This window comes from Microcaecilia unicolor, chromosome 1 (genome assembly GCF_901765095.1).
Source record: "Microcaecilia unicolor chromosome 1, aMicUni1.1, whole genome shotgun sequence".
In the NCBI taxonomy this organism is placed as follows: domain Eukaryota; kingdom Metazoa; phylum Chordata; class Amphibia; order Gymnophiona; family Siphonopidae; genus Microcaecilia; species Microcaecilia unicolor.
In genome coordinates this window covers 329003646-329030327 of record NC_044031.1, presented here as the reverse complement: position 1 = coordinate 329030327, position 26682 = coordinate 329003646, and positions in this window count along the sequence as shown.

Here is a 26682-nt window from a genome sequence, read left to right as displayed (position 1 = left end):
CCCTGTTCAGTTCAAACAAATAAAGCAAGAACAAAGTCAATAGAAATAATCCTTAAAATGACAGCATTAAGCCACCCTAAATTAGTCTTATTTTGGCTGTCATAAAAGTTCCCAGGTGACCAACGTCAATAATCTAATACTTTAAACTCAAAGCACACCTGCAGCATTCTAAGTCAAGAAGTCTCTGTTATATCTGGACATTCAGACATGAAATAATAGCTTAGAAGTAGATTGTATTGTGTTTGGAGGTGGAATAAAATAAATGAGTGATTCAAAATGTGTTCTTGATTTTATTCTCTTTGGCACTCCCCCTCCATCTTCCTTTTCTTCAGTAGGGGGAAGGGAAAGGGAAAGGTGACTTGATATACTGCATTTCTGAGGATTTTACAACTACATTCAAAGTGGTTTACGTATATTAAGGTACTTATCTTTGTACCAGGGGCAATGGAGGGTTAAGTGATTTGCCCAGAGTCACAAGGAGCTGCAGTGGGAATAGAACTCAATTCCCCAGGATCAAAGTCCACTGCAGTAACCACTAGGCTACTCCTCCACTCCACATGGTATACATGATCAATAGTAGACATCTATCTTTGCGCTCCTTGGATGGAGCATTTTCCAATAGATACAAAAATGGTAGACAATTTATAGTCCATCTGGCCCCAGTGTCACAATGATATCTCATGGGGTTTCTAAGGATGTTTAGAAGACAGTTCTGAACCGAGAGAAATGCCTCTTGCTAAACAAGAATCTATAGGTTATACATGGTGCCTAAAATATCAGCGCTGAAAAAAGCACTCTTCTATAAGCCATGCTTAAAGTTAGGTGTGGTTTATAGAATAGCGCTTACACCTGGGACTTGCACCTATCTTTAGGCACGGACATTTGCACCAACTAAAATGTGGTACAAATGTACATGCCTAAATTGGGCATGTATCCTTATTATTCTATAACAATATACGTAAATGCTAGGAGCACCCCCATTTCACCCATGACCCTCCCATTTTTGCACCCCTTTTCTTACTCACGTGTAAAATTTAGGTGTGGATCCTGCACCTAAATTTACACACATAAGTTCCAATTAAATATATTTAATGCTAACAATTGCAAATTAAAGAGCCAATTTTTGGCACTAATTGGCTCGTTATTCAGTTAAATTGCATGGGCAAAATGGGCACACACCCAAATTTGTGTGCGCAATTTTTGGTGACTTTTATAGAATTGCACGTTTTGCTTTGCTTGTTGATCCCTTGCACTTTTCTACTGTTTTTAAGGTTGAGCATAGTCACCACTAACATTGCTACAACTAATAAAATAGAGGGTTGGGAATAAATTATTACAAGTTTGATGACAGACTGTATCATTTTGTCTTTACTGTGTACATTTTCATATTTGAATCTCTGTATACTCATATTGTTGGTTGTGATTCCGTTTCCTTTGAAAAGACAAAAAAGGTGATCTCTGACCTTATAAAAGAGGGCACAGAGTTCCACAGAGAAATTACTGCAAAAGGAAACCAAGCATTAAATAATGTTCAGAAAACATACTTCTCTAGAGCTAGGGAAATCAAAGAACAACAAGGGTGATTGTAAGTGGCATACAGTGTAAATGCAAGGGGGGCATTAACATGGGAAGAGCATGGGTGGAGCTGCCACTTATACATTCAACTTAGAGAATACAACTTATGTGTGTCCTGGCTGCATTTAAGTGCTCTATAGCTGGTGTACCTGTGGGTGCCTAATTAGAAGGTATGCCAGTTCTGGGTTATTTTTGTCCACAAAAAAGGCCTTTTTTGCAGGCACACTGAAAAATGGACCTGCGCGCATCCAATACATGCGCCTATACCAGTGCAAGCCATTTTATGGCGCGCCTTAGTAAAAGGGCATTTTAGAAGACTTAGGTGACAATCCCCTAAATTCTATAAATGGTGCCTTAAATTGTATGCGCTAATTTGGACACATGGCTGAATTGCGTGCACAATTTAATTGATTAACAAGCCAATCAGCACCGATAATTAGTACTTAACCAATTAGTGTCACTAATTGGCTTTAATTAGAATTAATGTGCACAGTTTACAATGTGGTGCGTGTAAATTCTCATGTGTGCAGTCAAAAAGGACTGGACTTGGGAAACACTGTTCTACAACCTCAGTGTGCCTAATAGAATCATGCTTAACGCCAACTTTTTTCTGGTGCCAAATTTCAAGCACATAACTTTAGGTGTAGTTTATAAAATCATGCTAACTGTGTGGTTTTACAGCACCGATTTTTAAGGGTGCACATATAGAATTCCCCTCCAATAACTCTATAAACGGTGCTCAAAATTTGGCACCAGAAAAAAGTTGGCATTAAGCATGATTCTATTAGGCATATTCATTGTGGATATCCTGAAAACCTGACTTGGGAAACACTGTTCTATAAGAACACACATAACTTTTCAGAATGACTAAGCCCTCTTTTGAGTTATGCAATATTAGAATTAGACACCATGCCTATAGAATAACATTCAGCCAGATATAGAAGGACATTTTAATGGGTTATGATCAAATTGGGCAGGTGACACTTCAACACTCTACTTTCAGTCCAGATCATACACAGTATATATTCGCACGACCAGTTATCCGATAGAGTGGAATTTATTGTGGCCGCAGCATTCTAGAATTTATATCTATGAATTATTCACAATATCAAGCAATTTCCAATCATGTATACATTTTACAGTAATAATCAAATATATGACTCGATTTCTATCTAGAGCATTTGAGGTAAGTGGCCTAGCCTTTTTCAGTCACACAGTTCTCTGTCTTTCTGCCATAATCACGCTGTAGCTTTTTGCTCCACCTGGGGCATATACCGCCCACATGCCCAGGTGCTAACATCACAGCTTTGCTCAAGGGATTACTGTAAAAGCATCTTCCCTCTCATACCTGTTGACTCTCTTTCTTGAAGCCTTCAGCCTCCCCATTCCGTCGAAGTCTGAGGTAGGCTCCGCTGATCATCTGCTAATCTGGCACTGACCCCCTCTGTACAAGTGGGAACTGCCTTTGTTCTTAGACATCATCTATGCCACATGACCTTTGACCTTGCTTTGGTCTGAAACATAGTGCTGTGTACTCTTTCAGGCTAGGGCCCACCACCAGTGGAATGCTGTGACAAGACCCTACCTCCTTGCTATGGGGTGGGTGGGGTGGGGGAGCAGTGGGAGCCAGTGGCGTAGCCAGAAGTCAATTTTTGGGTGGGCCAACAGGTTGGATGGGTGGGCACTAGACAGTTGTGTGCTGGTAAATGTTTAACAACAGGCTCTCTCCCCTGTCCACCTCTGCACCCCCCCCCCCCCCCCCCCCGTCCACCTGTGCACCTCCCCTCAAAATTGCAGAGCTGGCTATAGCCGGGATGAGAGCCTGGGGGGGGGGGGCAATGCATTACTCTTTCCAGGAAAAAAAAATTAAATGATCCCAGGTTCCAATTTAATTCATGTTTAATGTGGGATAAAATGCCATAAATAAGTAAATAAATATAAACTTTTAATGTTGAGCACCTGATTCTCAAAGTGGACATATTCCAAACACTATAATGAAAATAAAATGATTTTTTTTCTACTTTTGATGTCTGGTGACTGTTTTTCTGATCATGCTGGCCCAGTATCCAATTCTGCTGCTATCTGTCCTCTTAACTCCGTTTCCAGGGCTTCCTTTCCATTTATTTCTTTACTTTCCTCCTTTCTTCTTCATTTCTTGCTCTATATCCATAAGTAAAAGCTGGGTCCTCCGCAGACTTGACTGTCCAGTGGATCCAGCTTCTGCCTATTTTCTTCATCCATGTGCAGTTTTTCTCCTCTCTTCCTTTCCCCTCATCTCATCTCCTTCCTCACTCATCCATCCCCTCCATCCATGTCCAGCATTTCTTCTCTCTCCCTTCCCTCTCTTCCATCCATGTCCAGCAACCCTCCTCTCCCCTGGCCTTCCCTCCATCCATGTACAGCAACCCTCTTCTCCCCTGCCCTCCCCTTTATACACCCATGTCCAGCAACCTTCCTATCTCCTCTTTCCTCCCCTCCATCCACACATGTCCAGCAACTCTCCTCTCCCCTCCAGCCATCTATACCTAACAATTCTTTTCTCTCCCCTGCCCCCCTGTATCCATCCATACCCAGCAATTCTCTTCTCTCTCCCCTTGTCCCCTCCATCCATCCATCCCCAGCAATTCTCTTCCCTCCCCTGCCCCTATCCAGCCATACCCAGCAATTCTGTTCTTGCCCCTGCCCCCCTCTATCCATCTATACCATACCCAGCAATTCTCCTCTCTGCCCTGCCCCTATCCAGCCATACCCAGCAATTCTGTTCTTGCCCCTGCCACCCTCTATCCATCTATACCATACCCAGCAATTCTCTTTTCTCCCCTGTCCCCTCCCTCCAGCCATCAGCGATTCTCCTCTCGCCCCTCCCGCTCCCATCCATGTCCTGTGATTCCACCTGCCCACCCGGAGCCCTCTTCTCCCCCCCAAAAAACATTTGCAGTGCAGGCTGAGCTCCGTTCCCGCGTCTGCCTCCCTCACTCTCACGGCAGCGCTTCCCAAACGCTGCCCACCGCCGCCACGATCGCAGGATCTACCTCCCTCCATCTCAGCACTCAGCAGCAGCGGTAGCGAATCATACACGCTGCCTCCTAACCTGGAAGCGTCTCCTCTGCCGCTTCCGGGTTAGAAGGAGGCAGCGTGTATGATTCGCTACCGCTGCTGCTGAGTGCTGAGATGGAGGGAGGTAAATCCTGCAATCGTGGCGGCGGTAGGCAGTGTTTGGGAAGCGCTGCCGTGAGAGTGAGGGAAGCAGATGCAGGAACGGAGCTCAGCCTGCTCCCTCTGCTCCGCTGCCTCCACTGCTGGGTGGGCCTGAACCAAAACTGGGTGGGCCTGGGCCCACCCAGGCCCACCCGTGGCTACGCCCCTGGTGGGAGCAGCAGGCTAAATTGGTGAGTGCACCTTGCAGGCACCGCCCTTCTTGCTCCCAGAGGTCACCTGTTTTCCCACCTCCCAGACTTCCTGTCTTGTTATCTGCCTCCCTATAGGTCCCCTATTCTTTAGTGCCTCCCCCTTACTTGTGCTGACAGCAGCACTGACTTAGTAAAAGGACCCCTATGTTTGGTGTTTTGGCATAAATTGGCAGTTACATGTGTAACTGCCCTTAATTGGTATTCTATAAGTTGTGCACTCAAATTCCAGAACATGCTGCTGCAATGGGTGGGCATGGGCAGGTCAAGGGTGTGACAGGCAGTTATGCACCCAGGTTATATAATTCTAGCATTTATTCACTAACAGTCTACAGTTGGCTACCCATTCGAATGGCATAAGTGCTCACTCCTAAACTAAGATGCATAAATGTGGATTTACATAATGGCAGTTGCATGCACAACTGCCATTGTGAAGGGGGATTTTTAAAAGAACGCCCAAGTCAGAGTTTGGACATCCTTCTCATAATGTCCATAAAAACTTTTGTCTCACAGCCATTTTGAAACAGGAAAATGCTGGGATTCCTGTTTGAAAATATGTGAGAAGGACGTTTTTGTGCTGAAAACATCCAAAATGAACAGCAATTTTCCAAAATGAACCTCTTTAACAGACAACCCACCTTTTCCAATTCTTGAAATTTATTAAGTATAGAGGTTACCTCTCCTGAAGATTTAGCAATGGCAGAGTCCCTCCTTTGAAGCATCGTCCACAACATTTGTAGTGTAACCTCCTTGGGAGCCATGATAGAAGTTGTTGCTAGTATAGTCTCCCTTCTCCTAGTTTCTTTCTTACATCACCATCAGCCTATATCATCAGGGTATGTGTAAGGGTGAGTGCAAGAGGAAAGAATGAATATGGGAATCAGGATAGAGGAGGGAGAATAATGTGAGAGTGGAGTAAGGAGGGAGAGCAAGTGTACAGGGGATGAGAAGTGGCTGAAAGAATGAATAGCGGAGTGTGCAAGGAATGGGTAAGAGGGATAGAGTGTACAGTCAGAGGAGGGATCGTGGGGTGAGGGGGGTCAGTTGGAGGAGTTCTGAAAGAGAGTGGAAGAGTATGAAATATCCTATAGTGCTCATCTCTAAAACATCTCTCCACAGACACCACCACACCCCACCCCTGGCACACAACAAAACAGCTTCCTCTATTCCCTTCAACCATCAACATCCTCCTAAACTCTGCCACACTCAAAAACTCCTCACACCTCACCCTGTTCATGGCCACCTCATGTCATACAGTGCTGCCCATCCATGTAGGTCATAGAGTTATAAAACACTCTTCACATTGCCATAATATTTTAATTAAGAATGTATTGGTGTACGTTGGGGCTTGTTTTCAAAAGAGAAAAACATCCAAACAGTGGCATAAATGTGCATTTGGACATTTTTCTCACAAAAACGTCCAAATTGGTATTTTCAAAACCAATTTTAGATGTTTTTCTATGGAGTCCATCAGAAGTGTGTTCAAATCACAAGGGGATGTGTCAAGGGTGTGTTAAGGGCAGGATCTGGGCATTCCTAATAATTAGACATTTTTCTGCTATAATGGAACAAAACAAAAACATCCAGGGCTATAAGTTGGGCGTTTTGGTCTAGACTTATTTTATTAATGAATAAGCCACAAAAAGTGCTCTAAAGACTAGATGACCACTGTAGGAAATCAGGGCTGACTTCCCCTTACTCCCCAAGTGGTCACTAACTCCCTCCCACCACCAAAATGTGATTAAAAGCATTACTTGCCAACCACAGATGTTATACTCTGGTCCATTAAAGCAACATGCAGGTCCCTGGAGTAGTCTAGTGGTGAGTGCAGTGCACTGCAGACAGGTGGACCCAGGCCCATGTCTCCCCCTACCTGTTATGCTTGAGGTGAAAACTGTGAGCCCTCCAAAACTCACCAGAAAACCACTGTACCAACATATAGGTGCTCCTTTCACCCATAAGGGTCTTTGTAGTGGTGTACAGTTGGGGGGTAGTGGGTTTTGGGTGCTCAGCAGACAAGATAAGGGAACAGCGATGAGATGTGTACCTGGAAGCATTTATTTGAAGTACACTGAAGTGCCCCCTAGGGTGCCCTATTGCTCTCCTGGGATGTCTGCTTGGCCAGTCTACTAAGAATGCTGGCCCCTCCAATGGCTTGATTTTGTGCATTACTCACTTGGATGTTGTTAATGTTTTTTTTTTTAATTGACCAAAAAGAAATGCACAAAAACATCTAGCAAACAATTTAAAAAAAATGTTTTGAAAATAACTATATTCCCCACTTGAATTTTAGATGTTTTTAGCAGAACATCCAAAGTTGGACTTACACATCATCAAAAATGCCTCTTCACCTGTATCATTTATGTAGATGAAAGACTTTTGAAAAAACTGATATTGGTCAGAGTACATTTATTTTCCGTTTAAAAAGTTCCACCACATCACTGCCTCCTGCTATGCTTGAGATCCACATGCATCCCTGAGTCCTCCAAATCTAGGAGGGAGGGGGAGAAGGAAGGAGAAGGGAGATCTATGGGTCCATGCTCTGGCTCTTTTCAATACAGTCACAACCTTTAAGCAAAGATGATGCAATATTTTAAGTCAAGAAGCAAGTGGGCAGGTAAACAATATTCAATTTTATTGCAATAAAACAATTTCCCTGACATAAAAGTTATATTTGTATATGAGAGTGTATCTCCACTGACGAGATAATAGACATGCCACTGCTCAAACACGGATGATTTTGTAGCCTTTTTAATGGCTGGTAGAATATTTCTAAAACTTCATGAAACTATCAGAGGAAACTTGCAAAGTATTTTCTTAAAAATAACATAAAATAAATAAACTTGGGGTTTTGTCTTTTTAGAGAAAAAGGTGGCAAACATGGAGATTCCCACTAAACTGATAAAACAAATGTTTTCATATGTGAAACAACAATATTTTGACAGTGAAGTAGTATTTTACGTCTCACTAACCAATGAAAGTGTTAGTTCCTTTACACCTTCATAAGTATCAAATTTAGAAGCGAAAACTGAACATCTACCATTGCACATTTTGAATCTTTGAAACTGTTGTTGGAATCCTTTAATTAAGGTAAATGCAAATGCAGTGTACAAAATACATTGCCAATAAAAGAGATCAGAGAAAGGTCAGAGAGATCACATACACTTTTTTAAACTCAATTTATGGGTCATGAAGTTAGAAATCTATAAAAATGAGAGAATAAAACCATGAGTTAAACTGGGTAACTGGGCACATTTCTAAAAAAATCCACCCAGACTTGCAGAATGCACAAATGTTAGGAAAGGGGCAGCTTTGGTGTTCCCAGTATGTTTTTTTTTTCTTTAGTCAGCACAGATTTAAAAATGTTACCCAGCTAAGGTTTTGTTTTTACTAAAGATTAGTACATGTTATATGCAGCAGGGCCCTTAAGAATAAAATGGGTCTTGTGGCAAATAACATGTGGTCACATTTAGTAAAAGATACCCTAAATTTTGAAGGACAATATTGGTCACACCCATAGTTGGCCTAAATCTAAACACATTTTGTTTGGGTGATTCCAACCTAGCCATTTGAGAAAAGATAAACAGGGAAAATCATCCCATTATGTTTCTCACTCAAGGGTCCTTTTACTAAACTGCAGCTAAAAGTGGCCTTAGCATGCTCTTACATGGGGTTTTCCCACATGCTGAGACCATTTTTACTACAGCCATAAAGGGCTAGAATCTGAAAAATCTGCATGGAAAAAAATTAGGTGTATTCTCTAAAGTATGCCTAAATTTTATGGAATAGACTTAAATTTTCACATGGTATATAGAATAGACTGATTGGCTCTCCACACGACCAAATTTGGTCACGTCCATTTAGGCCACATTTTACTTGGTGTACATCCCGACATCTAAATTAGGCGAAGATCGAGTGTATTCTATAATAATGGGCATAGATTTTAAAAATGCACATGCCCTGCCCATGGCGACGCCCTCTTTTCAACTCTGCAACTTAGAATTTAGGCACACCATATTACAGAATACCCTTAGGGGGTCTTTTACTAAGGCATGCTCATGTTTTTAGTGCACACTAAAATTGGGCACACAATAAACATTAGAGACGCCCATAGGAATGCATTGGCATCTCTAATGTTTAGCGTGTGCCCAATTTTTGCTCGTACTAAAAACGCAAGTGCGCCTTAGTAAAAGCGGGTCTTAGTGACTTATGTGTATAAATCTAAATTAATGCCAATTAGTGCTGATAATTGCTTGTTAACATCCAATTAACAGTGCTAATTAGCTAGTTAATCAATTAAGTTATGCACATTGTTATAGAATATGCCTTGGTTACTGTGCAGATTTTCCAGTTCCATATATATAGAATCTGGGAGAAAATGGCTGATTGTCAATTTTTTTTATATTACTGGTCATGCACTAATGTTACCATTAGTGCATGGCCATTAAAAAAAAATGACCACATGACCACTTACTGCCACCCATTAAGTGGGAGTAAGGACTCACAGGGTAATCCCTTGCTAATCAGTTAGCACACACTAACGTAGATGCACAAGCTATAAATGCACAAACAAGAATGCTTACTTTCTGCCCCTGAATAAAAAACTCTACCTGCTTATAAACAGAGTTTCACATTGATTTACAGTAGGAGATAATAGTAACATGGAGGGGCATAATCGAAAGGCGCCGGCCATCTATATGGGTGGTCCTGAACTGTATTATCAAAAAAGATGGCCGGCCATCTTTTGTTTCGATAATACGGTTGGGGCCGGCCAAATGTCAGAGATGGCCGGCATCAGTTTTCAGCGATAATGGAAACCGATGCCGGCCATCTCAAACCCGGTCAAATCCAAGGCATTTGGTCGTGGGAGGGGCCAGCATTTGTAGTGCACTGGTCTCCCTGACATGCCAGGACACCAACCAGGCATCCTAGGGGGCACTTCTAAAAATAAAAAAAAAATAGCTCCCAGCTGCATAGCTCCCTTCCCTTGGGTGCTGAGCCCCCCCAAATCCCCCCCAAAACCCACTCCCCACAACTCTACACCATTACCATAGCCCTAAAGGGTGAAGGGGGGCACCTACATGTGGGCAAAGTGGGTTTTGGGGGGGGTTGGAGGGCTCCCATTTACCACCACAAGTGTAACAGGTGGGGGGATGGGCCTGGGTCCACCTGCCTGAAGTGCACTGCACCCACAAAAAAACTGCTCCAGGGACCTGCATACTGCTGTCAGGGAGCTGGGTATGACATTTGAGGCTGGCAAAAAAGTTTTTTTTGGGTGGGAGGGGGTTGGTGACCACTGGGGGAGTAAGAGGAGCTGATCCCCGATTCCCTCCAGTGGTCATCTGGTCAATTGGGGCACTTTTTTGAGACATGGTAGTAAAAATAAATGGACCAAGTGAAGCCAGCCAAATGCTCGTCTAAGCCAGCCTTCTTTTTTCCATTATCGGCTGAAGCCGGCCATGTCTTAACAACGCCCCCATCCAGCCTCCGTCCCACCTTCCATACCCTGCAGAAACGCCCTCTTTAACTTTGGCCGCCTCTGCAACGGAAAGCAGTTGGAGCCGGTCAAAATTGGCTTTCAATTATACCGATTTCGACGACTTCAGGAGATGGCCAGCGATCTCCTTCAAAAATAAGCAAGATAGTAAATGACAGCAGATAAAGACCTGTACGGTCCATCCAGTCTACCCAACAAGATAAACTCATTTACATAGTATGTGATACTTTATATGTATACCTGAGTTTGATTTGTCCTTGCCTTTCTCAGGGCACAGACCGTAGAAGTCTACCCAGTACTGTTCTTGTACTAAGTTCTGGAGCTAAGGTTGAGGCCCCTTAAAATTTACACTCCAGCCTATCCCTATCTATATAGTCTTTGCCCCTGACATGCCCCCTCAAAAATATATTTTTTAGCATGTGGTTAGCATGTGCAAATTTGACAGTTATCACAGGATGTCTAAGCGTATCTCACAGTGTGCCATTAAAAGCTATGTCAGTCACATTTTTAATATATAGCACAGAACATTTCTAAATTGCAATTATTTGCAATCAGGAATGAAATATACCTTAATATATATATAGGGCTTTTTCATTGAGAAAGCTCCCAAAACTGTACAGGGTAACTTCTAACATTAGAGGTGCAAAATTATCCAAGCTGGTAAATAAGAATAATATGGGCATTTTTTTCTGCGGGCCCCATTTTATGCAAAGGGACTTATTTATTAATAACATCTATTAGTCTTAAACTGGGACCCAGGGTTGTTATTATTAAGATGCGATGAAAGTCAAGCTTCTATCATACTTTAGCTTACTGCAAGAATCACTAATATTCAGTCATCTTAGTACTGCAGGTTAATGTCTCCCGAGGTACATTAATAACCCCGCTTGCGATCATCCTCGTAAGCTCCATTATTCATAGGCCAAGGAGCATCAGGTCATATTTTAAAGGATCTAGACAATAAAAGTTTAATCTTTCACTCTGCCCCAAAGCTCCCCCCCCCCCCACCCAACTGTAAATATATTGCAGTCTCCCTCCTAAAGGCCACTTCAGCTTGGAAAAGAGACGGATGAGGGGAGATATGATTGAGGTCTACAAAATCTTGAGTGGTGTAGAATGAGTAGAGGTGAATTGATTTTTTACTAGTTCCAAAAGTACAAAGACTAGGGGGCACTCAAGGAAATATGTTTAAAACAAATAGGAGGAAATATTTTTTTCACAACATATAGTTAAGCTTTGGAACTCTTTGCTGGAGGATATAGTAAAAGCGGTTAGCGTATCTGGGTTTAGAAAAGGTTTGGATAAGTTCCTGGAGGAAACGTCCATAGTCTGCTATTGAGACAGACATGGGGAAGCTACTGCTTGTCCTGGGATTGTTAACGTGGAATGTTTCCACTATTTGGGTTTCTGCCAGGTACTTGTGACCTGGATTGGCCACTGTTAGAAGCAAGATACTGGGCTAGATGGAACATTGGTCTGACCCAGTACTGTTATGTTCTTATCTCTCTTTGAGAAGCCCCCAGCAAACATCAACTTTCTGGAGGTCCATATCACATTCCCTTCCTATATCCCTCCCCCAAACACGTACCCCTTCCTGAAGCCCCTAATCACAATCCCACTTTTCCTACAAAGAATCTCCGTCCTCCTGTAGGCCCCCTTAGTTCTACCTGGTGAAATCTTAGTGACTCAGGGTTCAGGGCAGGAGGCATCCCCAGTTGTTCCTGCTTCTACTGGTGTCAGGTACAAAATGGAACAGTGACTGCCACTAGGGATCAAGCTGCCATATAAAGGAGGGCTTTGGAAGAGGGATGTGTTTGTGGGGAAATTTGGGGGAAGAGGGGGTGTAAGCTTTTTTTGCCCAGCCCCTTTAAGTAGTGTCCCAGAAGCATTGGCCATAGCCAAAAACTACCCCCTTCCTCCCAAAGTATTACTGAAATTACCCATGTTAGCAATCTCTGATGCCCAAAATAAATCAAGGTAAGGTTCACCTACAGAAGCTGACATAATAGATTGCTTCACAATTTGAGGGAAAAAAAAATCATAACATGAAAAATAAATGAACATCAATATAAAAAATTGCCTTTAATTCTATAGAAAGTGAGTTTCCTGTCCCTGTTAGCTGTTCACACATATTATTGATAAAGCTTGCAACACTTAATAGGTACGTGCAATTGATTGCTCAAGAAAATAAGAAAAATAAATTAAACAATTTATTAGTTGAAAAACATTAATCTGTTTTCCAATAAATATATTCTAAATATCATGCTACCTAAGAATTGTTTTTTTTTTTTAATTTCCCATAAACACTAAGAAGTAGATATCCAGCTGGCAACAGTGAGCATTTTTTTTAGCTGATACCAGTGTTATTCTCAGTTATTCAATGTCATGCTTTGTTCAGGCACCAGCACTGAATATCCAGGTTTATGCAGCCAGATATCTGTTATGCGGTTAAGTATGATATTCAGCACTTAACCACATAAGTGACACCACATAAAGATAGGACTGACCTCTATGCGGTCCAATTTGATCGCTTAATTTAGGTACTTCTGCACCCTAGAACCTGACTCACCCTAATCCCCGACACCAATAGGAATTACATGGGGATCACAGAGCCGCCAAGGGGGGGAGGGCAGGGGGGACAAAATTTCCCTGGCCCGGGCCTCCAAGGGGGGCCCGGCACCGCAGTCCCACCCGCCCGCCCTTGGCTCCGTCGTCGACCGTCTGCCGCCGGGCCAGGCCCCCTGCACTGAAATCACAGTGCCTCTCACCTCCATGTGAAAGCGCTGCAGGCAGCAGCAGATCACCTCCCTTGGGGCCTCCTTCCCTCCCTGTGTCCTGCCCTCGTCTGACGTAACTTCTGCGAGGGCGGGACACAGGGAGGTGAGAGACGGTGTGATTTCAATGCAGGGGGCCCGGCCCAGGGTCGGTGGCACATGGAGGGGGGCGGTGGCCTCGGGGGGGGGGGGAGTGACGGCGGTGACCTCAGGGAGAGTGGCAGCCTGGGGGGGAGTAGCGGCGGCGACCTCGGAGGCGGAAGGGGTGGTGGGGTGGGGCGCTGGGGGAAGCCTTGCCCCGGGCCTGGCCCAGTCTCTCTGCGGCCCTGGGGGATCATCATTTTCTCCTTATATGAAAGGATGCCTCTTAAAGTTAGAACCAAAAGACCGCAAATGGTCATTGGTGCCATTTTAGATTCCAGGACAGTCCTGGGTGGAGTAGAAAGAAACTGCTCCCACTTGGACCCACTGGTGAACCTCAGGTAAGTCCAGGTGGTGTTGAGTGGAAGGAATGTTGGATTCTGGAGGGGGGGGGGGTGCTTATGATCAGGAGATGGGATTTGGGACTTCAGAGGGTGGGTTGGAACTTTGGAAAGTGGATCAGATTGGGGTATCAAGGATAGAGTCACAGCTGATTGGGGATTGAACTGGGGGTATCAGGGAATGGGGATGTGATGGGGAGAGATCATGATGTTGGAGGAGGGGGTGCCACCATGAAAGTTCATTATATTTTAATTATTTATGGTTCAGTGGTGCTGCACCACATCACATGCAATTGCAGATAATGTGGATGCTCCTGTGCTATCTTCCACTGCATGAAACAAAGTGATCTCATGCTGTCTGCCCTGCACAGTAAATACAGGACATGCCCCTGCATTTACTGCACATGCCTTGCACTTACACTCTAATTCTATATAAGGTGCCAAAAATTACACATGCAAATATAGGTGCACATCTAACTTGAATGCGCAATTTAATTGATAAATGAGCCAGTTAATGCTAATAATTGGCTGCTAATAATTATCAGCACTAATTGGCATTAATTCAAATTTGCATGTTAATCTTTTAGGTGCTGGGATCCACACGTAAATTTTACATGCAGATCCAAAAAGGGGCGTGGCCATGGGAGGGGCATGGGTGGATCAGGGCATTCCTGGAATTTGCAAGGAGTTTTACAGAATAAGGGAGATCCACACCTAATTAAGGTGCAAGAATTTAGACCGAGTTTAAGTTGTGTATATCCTGTTGCCCAAAGTTGGGCACAGATCCTGGCTCTCAATGCTATTCTATAAATGGCACCCAACTCAGAATAGCACCTAGAGTTAATTTTTATCGGTGACATATACAGAATTCAGTCCCTATGCTGTTAACAGACAGTAAGTGCAAAAACATACTGCGATTTAGTAAAAGGGCACCTAAATATATGTCGATATAATGTGCACTATCTGGTCTTAAGCAAGTGTGGGTGAGAGATTATCAGAGCCTGGACTGCTGAGATTAACATAGCTGCAGGCTGGACCTTGAAGGAAGAGGCATAAATCAAATCCTGTTTTGGGATAAAGCCCCTAGAAGCAAAATTTGAATCACCTAATGGGCATGGGACTCCATTGTTATTGGAGGAAGTATGGGCCGGAACTGATGGAGTGGGCAAAACTTGGCCAGGAACAGAAATGAAGAGACCCTCTTTGACACTTCATTAGGCCAGGTATAGCATTTTCCTGTTTTATTGTCATGATTCTGGGAGTACATGTCTTGCATTTGCAGGTTGTTCATACAGTTGTATGTGTCATGTCACAGTGTGGTCAAGATAATGATGTAATTTCAAGAGGGAGCCATATTCTGGATGGCACTGGTTTATCTGGTATGGTATGTGCCTTCATTGAAGCTTGGGTGCCAATGTATTTAGTGATGATTAAATGAGTGTGGCTGGAGTTCCAGAAGTGAGTTGTGATGCTTCTGCTGAGGCAGGGGGAGACTCTTTTGCTAGGAAGTTGAAAGCAGGACGTAGCCTTTAATAAGTATTACTATTTGTGAAATTGGGTTACCAGATGATCTCAATAAGTTTGTGGCCCAGGTTTACCTGACTTGTTGTCAGAAATTATTTTTGGCGAGTGTGACCATGTTCTGTGTTGAAAGCTTGACTGGAGATAAGTTTAATATTGAATTGTGTGTTTGGGTCTAACTTGACCTGGCTAGTGTTTGATCTAATGAATGAGCTCAGATGTAAAACTGAATTCAACCAAGGGGTGGTCATCATTTCTTTAGACCTTAGGGCATCCTTTTAGTTAATCACTACTTCTGAATTACAAGTCTTCCTTAGGTTTTGAGGATACAGTGCTGACTTGGTTCTCTTCTTACCTCCAGAATCATACCTTTTCTTTTTGAATATTCAACACCTAATCTAAGGCCAACACTCTTCTGCTCGGGGTGCCTCAAGGAACTGCACTTGTATTTACACGCTAATTTATTTTTAGCTTCCTGGCTCTGGCTATGCAGACTAAGTGGGTATATTTTCATGGATAGTATTTAGATTGAAGGCAATTCTATATAAAGCACCTGCATTTAGGTGTATCTGACGTGTAAATGCAGAATAGGTGCCACTTACGCATGCACCTAGCCAAAGTGCTATTCTGTAAACTCGAATGTAAGTGGCACGGTGCTCAATTGAAAAGGGGACATATTTGTGGGAGGAGCATGGGCAGGATGTGGGAGTATCACCTAGCCAGGTAGCATATTATAGCATACTATCAGATGCACATGTTGATGGACAGATCTAGATGCAGTCTCTTATGCCTGCCATTGACTTGACATAAGTGGTTTTGCCTGTTTTTTTGCACAGCAGTGTGGGTTCTGTAACAGCATCAGGGCAGCCATATGCCTTTATAGAATTGAGGCTCCCTGAACTGCATTGGGGTGCCAAATTAAAGATATAAATGTATAGAATTGCTGCCATTGCCTTTTTCTTTTCTTTTTTTTTTAAGATCTCACTAACCCAGATCTTTCAAAACTGAACATCTGTCTTAGTTCTGTTGCCAGATGATTCATCCAACATGATATGAAATTAAAACCTTTAAAATTAAAAGCACTGTAGGTTTTGTGGCATCTTCCATTTCCTATCATTCACTCCTGTATGGATGGCCACCATGTTTCTCTTTATGATTGCATCACATTTCTAGGATGTAAATTTAATTCCTTATTGACCTTTGAATCCCAGATTGCGAGTGTCCTAAAATCATCCTATTTTGCTCTTAGGCAAATATATTCATTGAAATAGTTTTTCTCTTTTGAAGATTTAAAAGTACTAATCTTTGCACTACTCCTGAATCGCTTGGTTTATTGTAACTTTCCTTGCTGCAGTCTAATTTAATCCTTCATTCATAAGTAACAAGTTCTTAAAAATACAGCTGCCAGATTACTTACAGGTGCCAGTCAGTTTAACCATATCATTTCTGCTCTTAAAAGACTTCACAAGTTTCTAGTACACTTTAGGATATACTTTATAATTCCAGGTCCTCAAATCCAAAAAGTTTTAACTGGGAAGGAGAGGCTCCTGCTCATTTCAACCCTGCTGAGATGGCCATCTGGCAATATTCAGTGGCACTTAGGGTTATGCTTGCTAAGGCGCATTAGCATTTTTAACGCACCCCTAAATTTAAGGCACGTTAAACGCTAATGAGCTGATACATTCTTATAGGCGCATCAGCGTTTAACTTTTCATTAAAAATGCTAACGCGCCTACAGCGTTCCTTTGTAAACACAGGCGTTAAGAAAGTAGTGCCACTGAATATTGCCCATGAACACCTAGGCACTGTCCAAACGGTGCTGTTGTGATCCAGGGGAGGAACTTAACCAGTTAGTGGTGATATTCAGTCTGCTAGCTGGCTAAGTAAGTAGATGAAGTTAGGACATCAAAAAACCTGTCCTACCTCTGTCTGCTGAGGGTACTGGTCTGAATGTCATGGTAAACCTGTGGGTCACCGCACATACCTGGATTTTCAATCCCAGGGCCCAATGAATGTCTGGGGTTAATTCAGCCTGCAGCTATAAATGGCTTAAAAAACACAGACCACTGCAGGGTGAATAACTAGCCCCATGGTTATTATACATAAAATATTGCACACTGGTATATCCATTTATCTCTCAGATTTACTTAATCCCCACAACTTGACTCATCAAATCCCAATATATCAACCAATGCCCTCTTCCACTTCCTTCTAATGACTATATAACCCTCAGGAAATTCTCTTCCTGCTGGTTTCAGGATTTGAAAATGTATTGTTGGTCACTAGCCATTAAGGGAAGAGAGGAAGAGCCATGTAGATGCTCTGGTGTTGAATTTGCATAGCTCAGTCCAAGAGAGGTGGGATGATGGAAATAAAGGAAGTGTGGTGGGAGAGATTGACAGGGTCTTTGGTTGTCTGACCTCCCACCTAGATCCATAGAACTAAGGGGGGGGGGGGGAATCTGAGACCCAAAGACAGTGTCCAATTTGCACAAGAGGGAACGGAGATCACTTCTGTCTTGCAATGGGAGTCAGAGAAAGGAAAGAAGACCCGGATTCCTTTCTGGGGAGGAGGTAAAGGAAGTGTTGAAGCCGGTGGGAAAAGACACTGTAGGAAGGAGAGTAAGTGGTTGGCAAGCCCTGCTGTGAGAGAGAACTATTTGGAAGGTGGAGTGAACAAGCTCTTAATGGACTTACAATAAGGGAAGATAGAGATTGTGGAGGTCCTATTTGTGATAACAGTGGACACTACAGGGTATAGGAGGGAATAGAGAACAACAAAACACAGAGTAGAGGGAATCCATAGTGGAATATAATACAAGTGCCTTATTGGTTATTGGAGATCTAAAGCTGTAAATTCTGTAAATAAGTTGCCCTCTGAGCATTCCTGCTCATTTACAGTAAAGTTTGGTTTCTTCAACTAGCCAGTGTAGAGTGGATTTAGTTTGCAATAACAAGGGAAAGTTCACCGGGTGAGAACCTCTTAGGCCTACCAAAGATAGCTGCAGCCCTGGCTTATGCCCTGAGCTGAGACTTCAGGTGTGTGCCCAGCCCTTCTCATGCTTGACAGGGACCAAAGGAGAATTCCAGTTGTAACCCTATAGTCCAGGGTTACAATTGACTAGATACAACTAGATGTACTGCTTTTCCTTTTATGGCACTCTAGAATGGAACGCCCATCAATGCCATTTAAGGCATGAATCAAGTCATCCTTCTTTTAAGACAGCATGAAAGACTTTATTTATTCTCTCTGGCTTTTAGAGATGCTTGAGGTCATGGCTCTGGGGTATTAGGTATAATACCGTGATCAGTTCTTTACTTAGAAGATTGCAATTTCTTTTTCTATCTTAAAAGTAATTTAATTGTAAACTGCTTTGCTGTGCATACCCAACCTCAAAAGACAGTATATCAGCATTTGAAATACATTAAAATACATTAATTAACATAATCTGATATCATATAAAAATCTGGCTTTGAGACCCATAAGGTTGTTCTCTGACAGTAAGGAAAACTAGCTATGCAATTCAAAACAACTGAAAAAAAACCCCAATACATTAATTTTCTAGTTTAACATGTGAGAGGTTCTTATGCCCTTACAGCTTGAAATGCCAAGTTTTAATTGGTTTTCCAGAATTTGAGAAGTGTTCTCTGCTTTAAAGGAATCTGAAGCTGATTCCTCTGTAGTTTGTTTCCTAATTTTAGTGTTACAGACTAGATACGCTTTTGACAGAGTAGATGCCAGGCTTTCATTTGAAATGAAACGCACAGGGTAATAGAAACACATTAACTTGCGACATTTATTTTATTTATTTTTCTGTACCCTTGAAAGCATCAACCACCTTTTAATAACCAGTCCTTTCACTTCTCCCTCTCTCTCTGTTGTACACTGGTTCAATGATGTGTCATCATAAAAGTCTTGGAGCTGATTAAAAGTGTGAATGCAAGTGAAAGACCTTTTTGTGTTTTGTTAGCCTGCCAGTTTCGCTGACTGCAGCTGGCCTCCTGTTACAAATCACACAAATAGAATTTCTAAGACCCCTGTTTCCAAAAGTTGGCAACTAGAATGCCATGTGACCCAGTTATGGGGTGGGGGGAGGAGTTTAGGTCAGATTTGGGTTTTCAAGTACAGATTGTAAACTAAACCACAAATACCACAGCACACTGAGTATAGAAATACGTGCTGTCTAGAAATTCTGTAGCTTAGGATGTACTAAAACTTAGAATGCACATTTAAGATGATTAGCATATGCTAAAAATAGTCTACCCTGCATTAAGGTACTAGCTGTTCTGAAAGGATGTTTGTGTGTAAAACATGTTCCTCTAAATGAAGGAATTCACAAATTACATTACATTATACAGAGACTTATCTTTCACACATACTAACAGCTCATTGTGGCTTACAAGAAGAAATAACTATCACTGTAGCACCCAGGAATTACATTATGGAATCCTAATTATTAAAAACAGACATTTACTTAGCTAAAAGATTTTTAAAACAAAAAAAGTCTTCAACAGTTTCTTAAAATTTGAATAGTTTCTGTCAGACCTTATCAGTAAAGGCAATGAATTCCAAATTGATACTGCCTGATATTAGAAAAAGGACAAATAAATTCTTTTAAATCTGATGTTTCTAATAGTAGGGAAGCATAAGAATGATAAATTATATAGCTTATAAACCAAATATCCTAACAATAAATTTATGAGCTTCAACATATAAGATGGAGCTTCTCCATACATTTTATATGCTAGAGTACATATCTTAAGTTGAACCCTGGCTTCTATTGGGATCCAGTAGCGTTCATAATGTGCAGGAGTTACAGGTTCATATTTAATTAGTGAATAAATCAATCTCACTGCTGTATTTTGCACAACTTGCAGCTATCTAATAGTAGACACAGAACATCCTACAAGTACAACATTGCAGTAGTATACTCTTGATAATATAATTTGTACTAAAAGTTGGAAAGCTGATTGCTCAAAATATTTGGGGGTCCTTTTACTAAGGTGCGCTGAACAATGGCCTGCGGTACTTTAGACGCGGGTTTTGGGCACGCACAGAATCAGTTTTCAGTGCACCTGTAAAAAAGGCCTTTTTAAATTTTTTGCCAAAAATGGCTGTGCGGCAAAATGAAAATTCCTGCGTGTTCATTTTGGGTCTGAGAACTTACCGCCAGCCATTTACCTAGCGGCAAAGTCTCAAGCGATAACTAGGCAGTAATGACCTGGCACGCATCCAATACATGAGGCAGAAAATGAAAATTATTTTTTTGCCTGCATGTATCGGATGCACGGCAAGAATGAAATTACCACAAGAGCCACGAGGTAGCTGTGCAGTAACTCCATTTTGGCGCACATTGGGCGCGCATAGATGCTTAGTAAATGGCCCCCTTAGAAGTAGATTTTAATTTTTTAAGAAGATAAAAAGGATTTAGATACTGTTGAATTTACTTGGAGGTTCATAGAAAGAGGACTGTCAGCTGTAACTCCCAGAACTTTTGAGCAAGTAACAAACAAAAATTGATCCTGACCTACCATAAATCTTTGACATGCACAGGTCTATTTTTTAGCACTCCTGCAAAAAAAAGGCATTTTTTGTGCAGAAAATGGACTTGCAGCAAAATTAAAATTGGCGCGCGTTCATTTTCAGCCTGAGACCTTACCACCACCACCCATTGACTTAGCAGTAAGGTCTCACGTGTTAACTGGGTGGTAATTGTCAGTGTGCATACACTGCTGATTACTTTCCGGTTAGCGCCACGTGGTAGAAAATAAAAATTATTTTCTGCCATGCATATAGGACGCACGTAAAAATTTTAATTATCACCCAGGGCATGCATAGCCGGGCAGTAGTTCTAATATAACATGCGTTGTACACGCATAGGCACCTACGTGCCTTAGTAAAAGGGCCCCTTAGTGAAGAAATGAATCTACAATACTGTGAGCAGTATACTTTTAAAACTTGTTGACTGGGCTCTGATTGGCCTGGAGTTTGAAATTACCCAGCAGTTGTTGCTTAAGTCTTAGCCCGGGAGGAAAGAGAGATATATCTGTTTGCTGAGGCTTGGTGAATTATATGTCCTGAACTTTCCAGGTGCTTTTTAGACAGTATGCAAATGTTTAAGTTAGTTTTCTAATTGATCCATTTTCAGTTACTTGTTACTGTTTGCTAATTGCACATTTTTTGTCCATTGTTACAAGTTCTGAGAATAAACACATTTGTTTGTTCATTCTGCTTGTCTGGACTGATAAAGAAACCTGATGGTTTGTGTGTTGGGTCTGTGAGTGCTTTGTGGGAACTGTGCGACCACTGGGAGTGTGGCTCCAGTAACCTAGAAATCACTGGGGATAATTTGAGAGCAGGAGACTCACCCAGAGGAATTTGTGACCCAATCGGTGGGAGGAGGGTGCTAGTGGAGCTGAGCTCTGATGGGGGTAGACCCTCTAAGTAGCTGCAGGGTAACCCCAGGTGGGTGGCTAGGTGTTTCCTGACACTGCCTTTTTGAAGAAATTTACTGAACATTTCTTTGAATACTGTACAGTTTGTAGGGCAAATTTCTCTACCTTTTAAAAATAAATATTCATTGGAGGAAAAAACCCACACACAATCCAATGCTATGATTGTGCTGAAATACTGTGTGTGTTCTGTGCCCTGCATTGTCTCTAGTCGAAATAGTTTGCAAGACAGGTGTGCTGCACCAGGAACAGTGTTTCTGCAGTTTAGCCGTATGTCACTCAGGGGGGACGTTATCAACATTGACTGTCATTAAGATGTGTTATATTTGGGGATCCAAAATGGCGGCATAGAGAAACGCTTAACCAGACGCTCCCATAATTTCTCCATGTCTGAGCAGCCGAGAATTCTAATACCCTTTGCGAGATGAGGAAAAGGAGAGGGAAGGTTCGGGACTTACCCTCAACCCCGGCCGGAACTCAGTCTCAACAGCAACCGATGCTGGAGAGGTTTGGTGTAACGTCGGGACCATCTGCTGCTTCTTCCACGAATATGAGAGCCGAGCTATCTACATCGGCTGACAGTGCAGATGGGGTTTCCTTAAGCCCCGTCCTGCATGCGGCTCCCCGACAACCGGGAGCTGGAAACATGGAAGTGGAGCCTGGTGTTCAGCTGTCCGAAATGGTTGAGAGGAGCGAGCAGAGAAGGAGCCCACCCTTGGAAATCGAATTAGTGGAGAGTGTGGTGGTAGGAACTATTTCAAAAATTCCACCTAAGATAATATCTACTATAAACCTAGCACTCAACCCCCCCCTGGAGTTTTTGGTGGGTCTGCCGAGTAAACCAGCCGTAGTGACTTTGGAATCACTTTGGGACTTAAATTACACTTTACATTCCTCTTTACAAGCAATGATAGTGAAAAATACATTGGGAATTAAAAATCTGTCTGAAGCAGTCCTAATCCAGGACCAAATAAACACTTCTCAGATTTCTAAAGTGAAACAAATCGAGGAAAATCTAAGTAAATTAGAAACTTTAACCCAACTAAAGAAAAGTGTTTTACTTATAGGAAAATGGAATACCTGGAAAATCAAATAAGGAGATGTAATTTGAGGGTGACTAATTTTCCAAGGTCATCAATGATACCACCAATAGAAATGTTTAAAAAATATTTAGTTGATGTTTTAGGAATGTGAAAAGATTTACTACCTCCCTTAGTATGTGAACAATATTTCCAGCCTAACTATAAAGTGAATAATGAAGTTCCACAACCACAAGTGGGAGATAATGTGAATTTAACATCTTTCCTCGAATCGTCACTAGAAGTTATTACACAAAGAACAACTGCAGTAGTGATGTTTGCCCTGGAAATGGACAGAGATGCTGTTTTGAGACTTTTCTTCAGAAATGTTGATTCAATGTTTTTAGGATCAGAAATTAGAATATATCTGGATCTATCTAAAGAAACACAGAAACGGCGGAAAGCCTTTTTGGCACTTCGTCAAAGAACTGTAGCTCTTGGAGCTAACTTTATACTTAAATTTCCATGTGTTTGTCGTATATTATTTCAGTCTAAGACTTTTCAATTTTTTGATCCTAAACAACTAGAAGAGTTTTTGGTTTCAAAGGAAGGAGTGAATGCAAATGTAGTAGTTTGAGCAACAAATGCACACTGTTTAAGATAATTAGAAAAAGCGAGTAGGTCAAAGCGAATTCTTAGAAAAGTATTTCATTAAATAAATTTATGTATTTTTTTCCTTTCTTTTTGGATCTGTTATTACTACTTTTATTTTTAGGTCAATAGTTTAATCACGATTTCCACTTATGTAAAAAAAGTGTTCTTTTTCTGTTAAATCGGTATTCCAATTGCCATATTATCTCTGTAAATGAATAATATATAATTAATAAAGATAAAAGAAGATGTGTTATTTTACTGTTAACCCCAATTATTAGTAACTAGGAGGCCATTTCACCAGTGCATGCAAACAGGTTACTGCAGAAACATGTTAAAGCATTTTGCGGTGCTTTGCCTGTTTGCATGTGCTAACCCATGAGCTATAGATTTTTTAAAAAATATTTTTCAGAGGGGGTGTGTTACAGGCATAGAGTGGGTGTTCCTGCATTATCTGGCTACCTTAACCGGATAATGCAAATTTAATGAGGGAGCAGTTAACATCCTCTAAACAGTAGGTAGCAAGTTCTCCTGCATTAACGTTTTCAAGGTATTTCTACTTCAGGAAGCAGATGAAAGCTTGGCTCTTCAATCAGGCCTTTAATGAAAGGAGCAACTAACTTCACACACACACAAGGAGTGACACAGACTGCACATACTGCAGCAAGTCATGTTTATCCACTCCTACCCTAGCTGAGATTTATTTATTTAAAAACATATATGTATACCCCGCTTAACTACTAAGCGATTTACAACAAAAAAATTCACAATAAAATACAGATAAACAATATAAAATATAAAATCAAATAAATCCTAATACAACATTACCTGCACTGTTGAGACTTCAAAAATTATCAAATATTAAAAGCCTGGCGAAAAAGATATGTTTTCAGATCTTTCTTGAACTGTCTCAAAGATGTACAAAATCTCAACAGACCTAGGAGAGAATTCCACAGTAATAGACCTGCCACAGAAAATGCACGTTTTATTGTCTCTGCATAGTGAATACATCTCACTATTCTGACCTCATGTACAAGTTTCTTTAAATTAGTCTCCTTATTTTCTAACTCCTCTTACTCTCATACCAATCTCAGGGTCCTGTTTACTAAGTCGCATTAAATCTGGGCTTAGTGCATGGGATAGTCCCAAATTAACTGCAAGAGAGCCCCTAGATCTGATTGCATAAAATGGTACCTGTGCTAAAACAGCAAAAGTTAGTGGTACAAAAACACATCTTAATGTTAGCCCACATTGATAACTATGCCCCCTAGTTACTAATAACTGGGGTTAAAAGTAAAACAGTTTTTTAAGAAGGGTTCCAGAGGTGATCTGGGAAATTATAGACCAGTGATCCTGATGTTGGTGCTGGGAAAATGGTAGAGACTATTATAAAGAACAAAATTACGGAGCCTATTCAAAAGCATGGATTAATGAGACGTGGAGGGGCATAATCGAACGGGGCACCCAAGTTTTTCTGAGGATGTCCTCGCAGGACGTCCTGGCGAAGGGGCGGGGAAACCCGTATTATCGAAACAAGATGGGCGTCCATCTTTCATTTCGATTATACGGTCGTGGACGCCCAAATCTCAACATTTAGGTCGACCTTAGATATGGTCGTCCTTAGAGATGGTTGTCCCCGGTTTTCAGCGATAATGGAAACCGAAGACGGCCGTCTCAGAAACGACCAAATGCAAGCCCTTTGGTCATGGGAGGAGCCAGCATTCGTAGTGCACTGGTCCTTGTCACATGCCAGGACACCAACCGGGCACCCTAGGGAGCACTGCAGTGGACTTCAGAAATTGCTCCCAGGTGCATAGCTCCCTTACCTTGGGGGTTGAGCCCCCCAAAACCCACTTCCCACAACTGTACACCACTACCAGAGCCATAAGGGGTGAAGGGGGCACCTAGATGTGGGTACAGTGGGTTTCTGGTGGGTTTTGAAGGGCTCACATTTACCACCACAAGTGTAACAGGTAGGTGGGGGATGGGCCTGGGTCCGCCTCCATGAAGTGCACTGCAGTACCCACTAAAACTGCTCCAGGGACCTGCATACTGCTGTCAGGGAGCTGGGTATGACATTTGAGGCTGGCACAAATTATTTAAAAAGTTTTTTTTTTTTAGGGTGGTAAGGGGCCGAGGACGCCCATGTGTTAAGCACTCCCCAGTCTCGCCTTAGCTATGCTTTCGACACGCCCCCGAGAACTTTGGTCATCCCCGTGTCGGAAAGCAGTTGGGGACGCCCAAAATCGGCTTTCGATTATGATGATTTGGGCGAACCTGGGAGAAGGACGCCCATCTCCCGATTTGTGTTGAAAGATGGGAGCCCTTCTCATTCGAAAATAAGCCTGGAGGTGTGGTAGCCGTGTTAGTCCACTTTTAAGGTTATCAATAGAAATCAAACAAAACAAAATAAAACATGGAAAACAAAATAAGATAATAACTTTTTTATTGGACATAACTTAATACATTTCTTGATTAGCTTTCAAAGGTTGCCCTTCTTCATCAGATCGGAAATAAGCAAATGTGGTAGCAGATAGTATATATGAGTGAAACATCCAAGCATTACTTTGACAGTCTGACAGGGTGGGAGGGTGTGGGTAGGTAGGAGGTATGCATGGGGACATCAAAGCATTTCATTGATATTCTAACAGGATGGGTGTGGGTAGGTGTGAGGATGGTGATCAACAGAGAAATACAATTTTATGGTTTATAATGGGCTAGAAAACCCAGATCTTTGTCTGTCGGGTGTCAAAATATTCAATCATTCTGACTTCAAAGGTCTTATGTTCCTGTATTGTTTTAAAGTTACCTTTCAGGTTTCTAATTATGAAATCACTGGTGCAGTGTCCTGGTCTTGTAAAATGCTGGCCCACCGGGGTGGGAACCTGACTAGCACCGGCTATCTTCATGTGAAGTCTGTGCAGATTGAATCTTGTCTTAAGCATCTGGCCAGTTTCTCCAATATAGCATCCTTCGTTACATTTTTTACACTGAATGATATATACCACATTGAAAGATGAGCATGTGAAAGATTCCTTTATGTTGAATATTTTTCCTTTGTGAATGACTGTGGGGTCCTGTGAAATGTTTTGGCATAGCTTGCAGCTGGATATATTACAGGGAAATGTACCCTTCTTTTCCTTTTCAGTCTGTGTTGGGAGTTTACATCTGATTAGCTTGTGTTTTAAGTTGGGTGGCTGTCGGAAGGCAAGCACTGGTGGGGATGGGAATATCTCTTTCAGTAATTCATCTTCCTGGAGTAGAGGCTGTAAGACTCTTATGATTTTCCTCAGTTTCTCCAGCT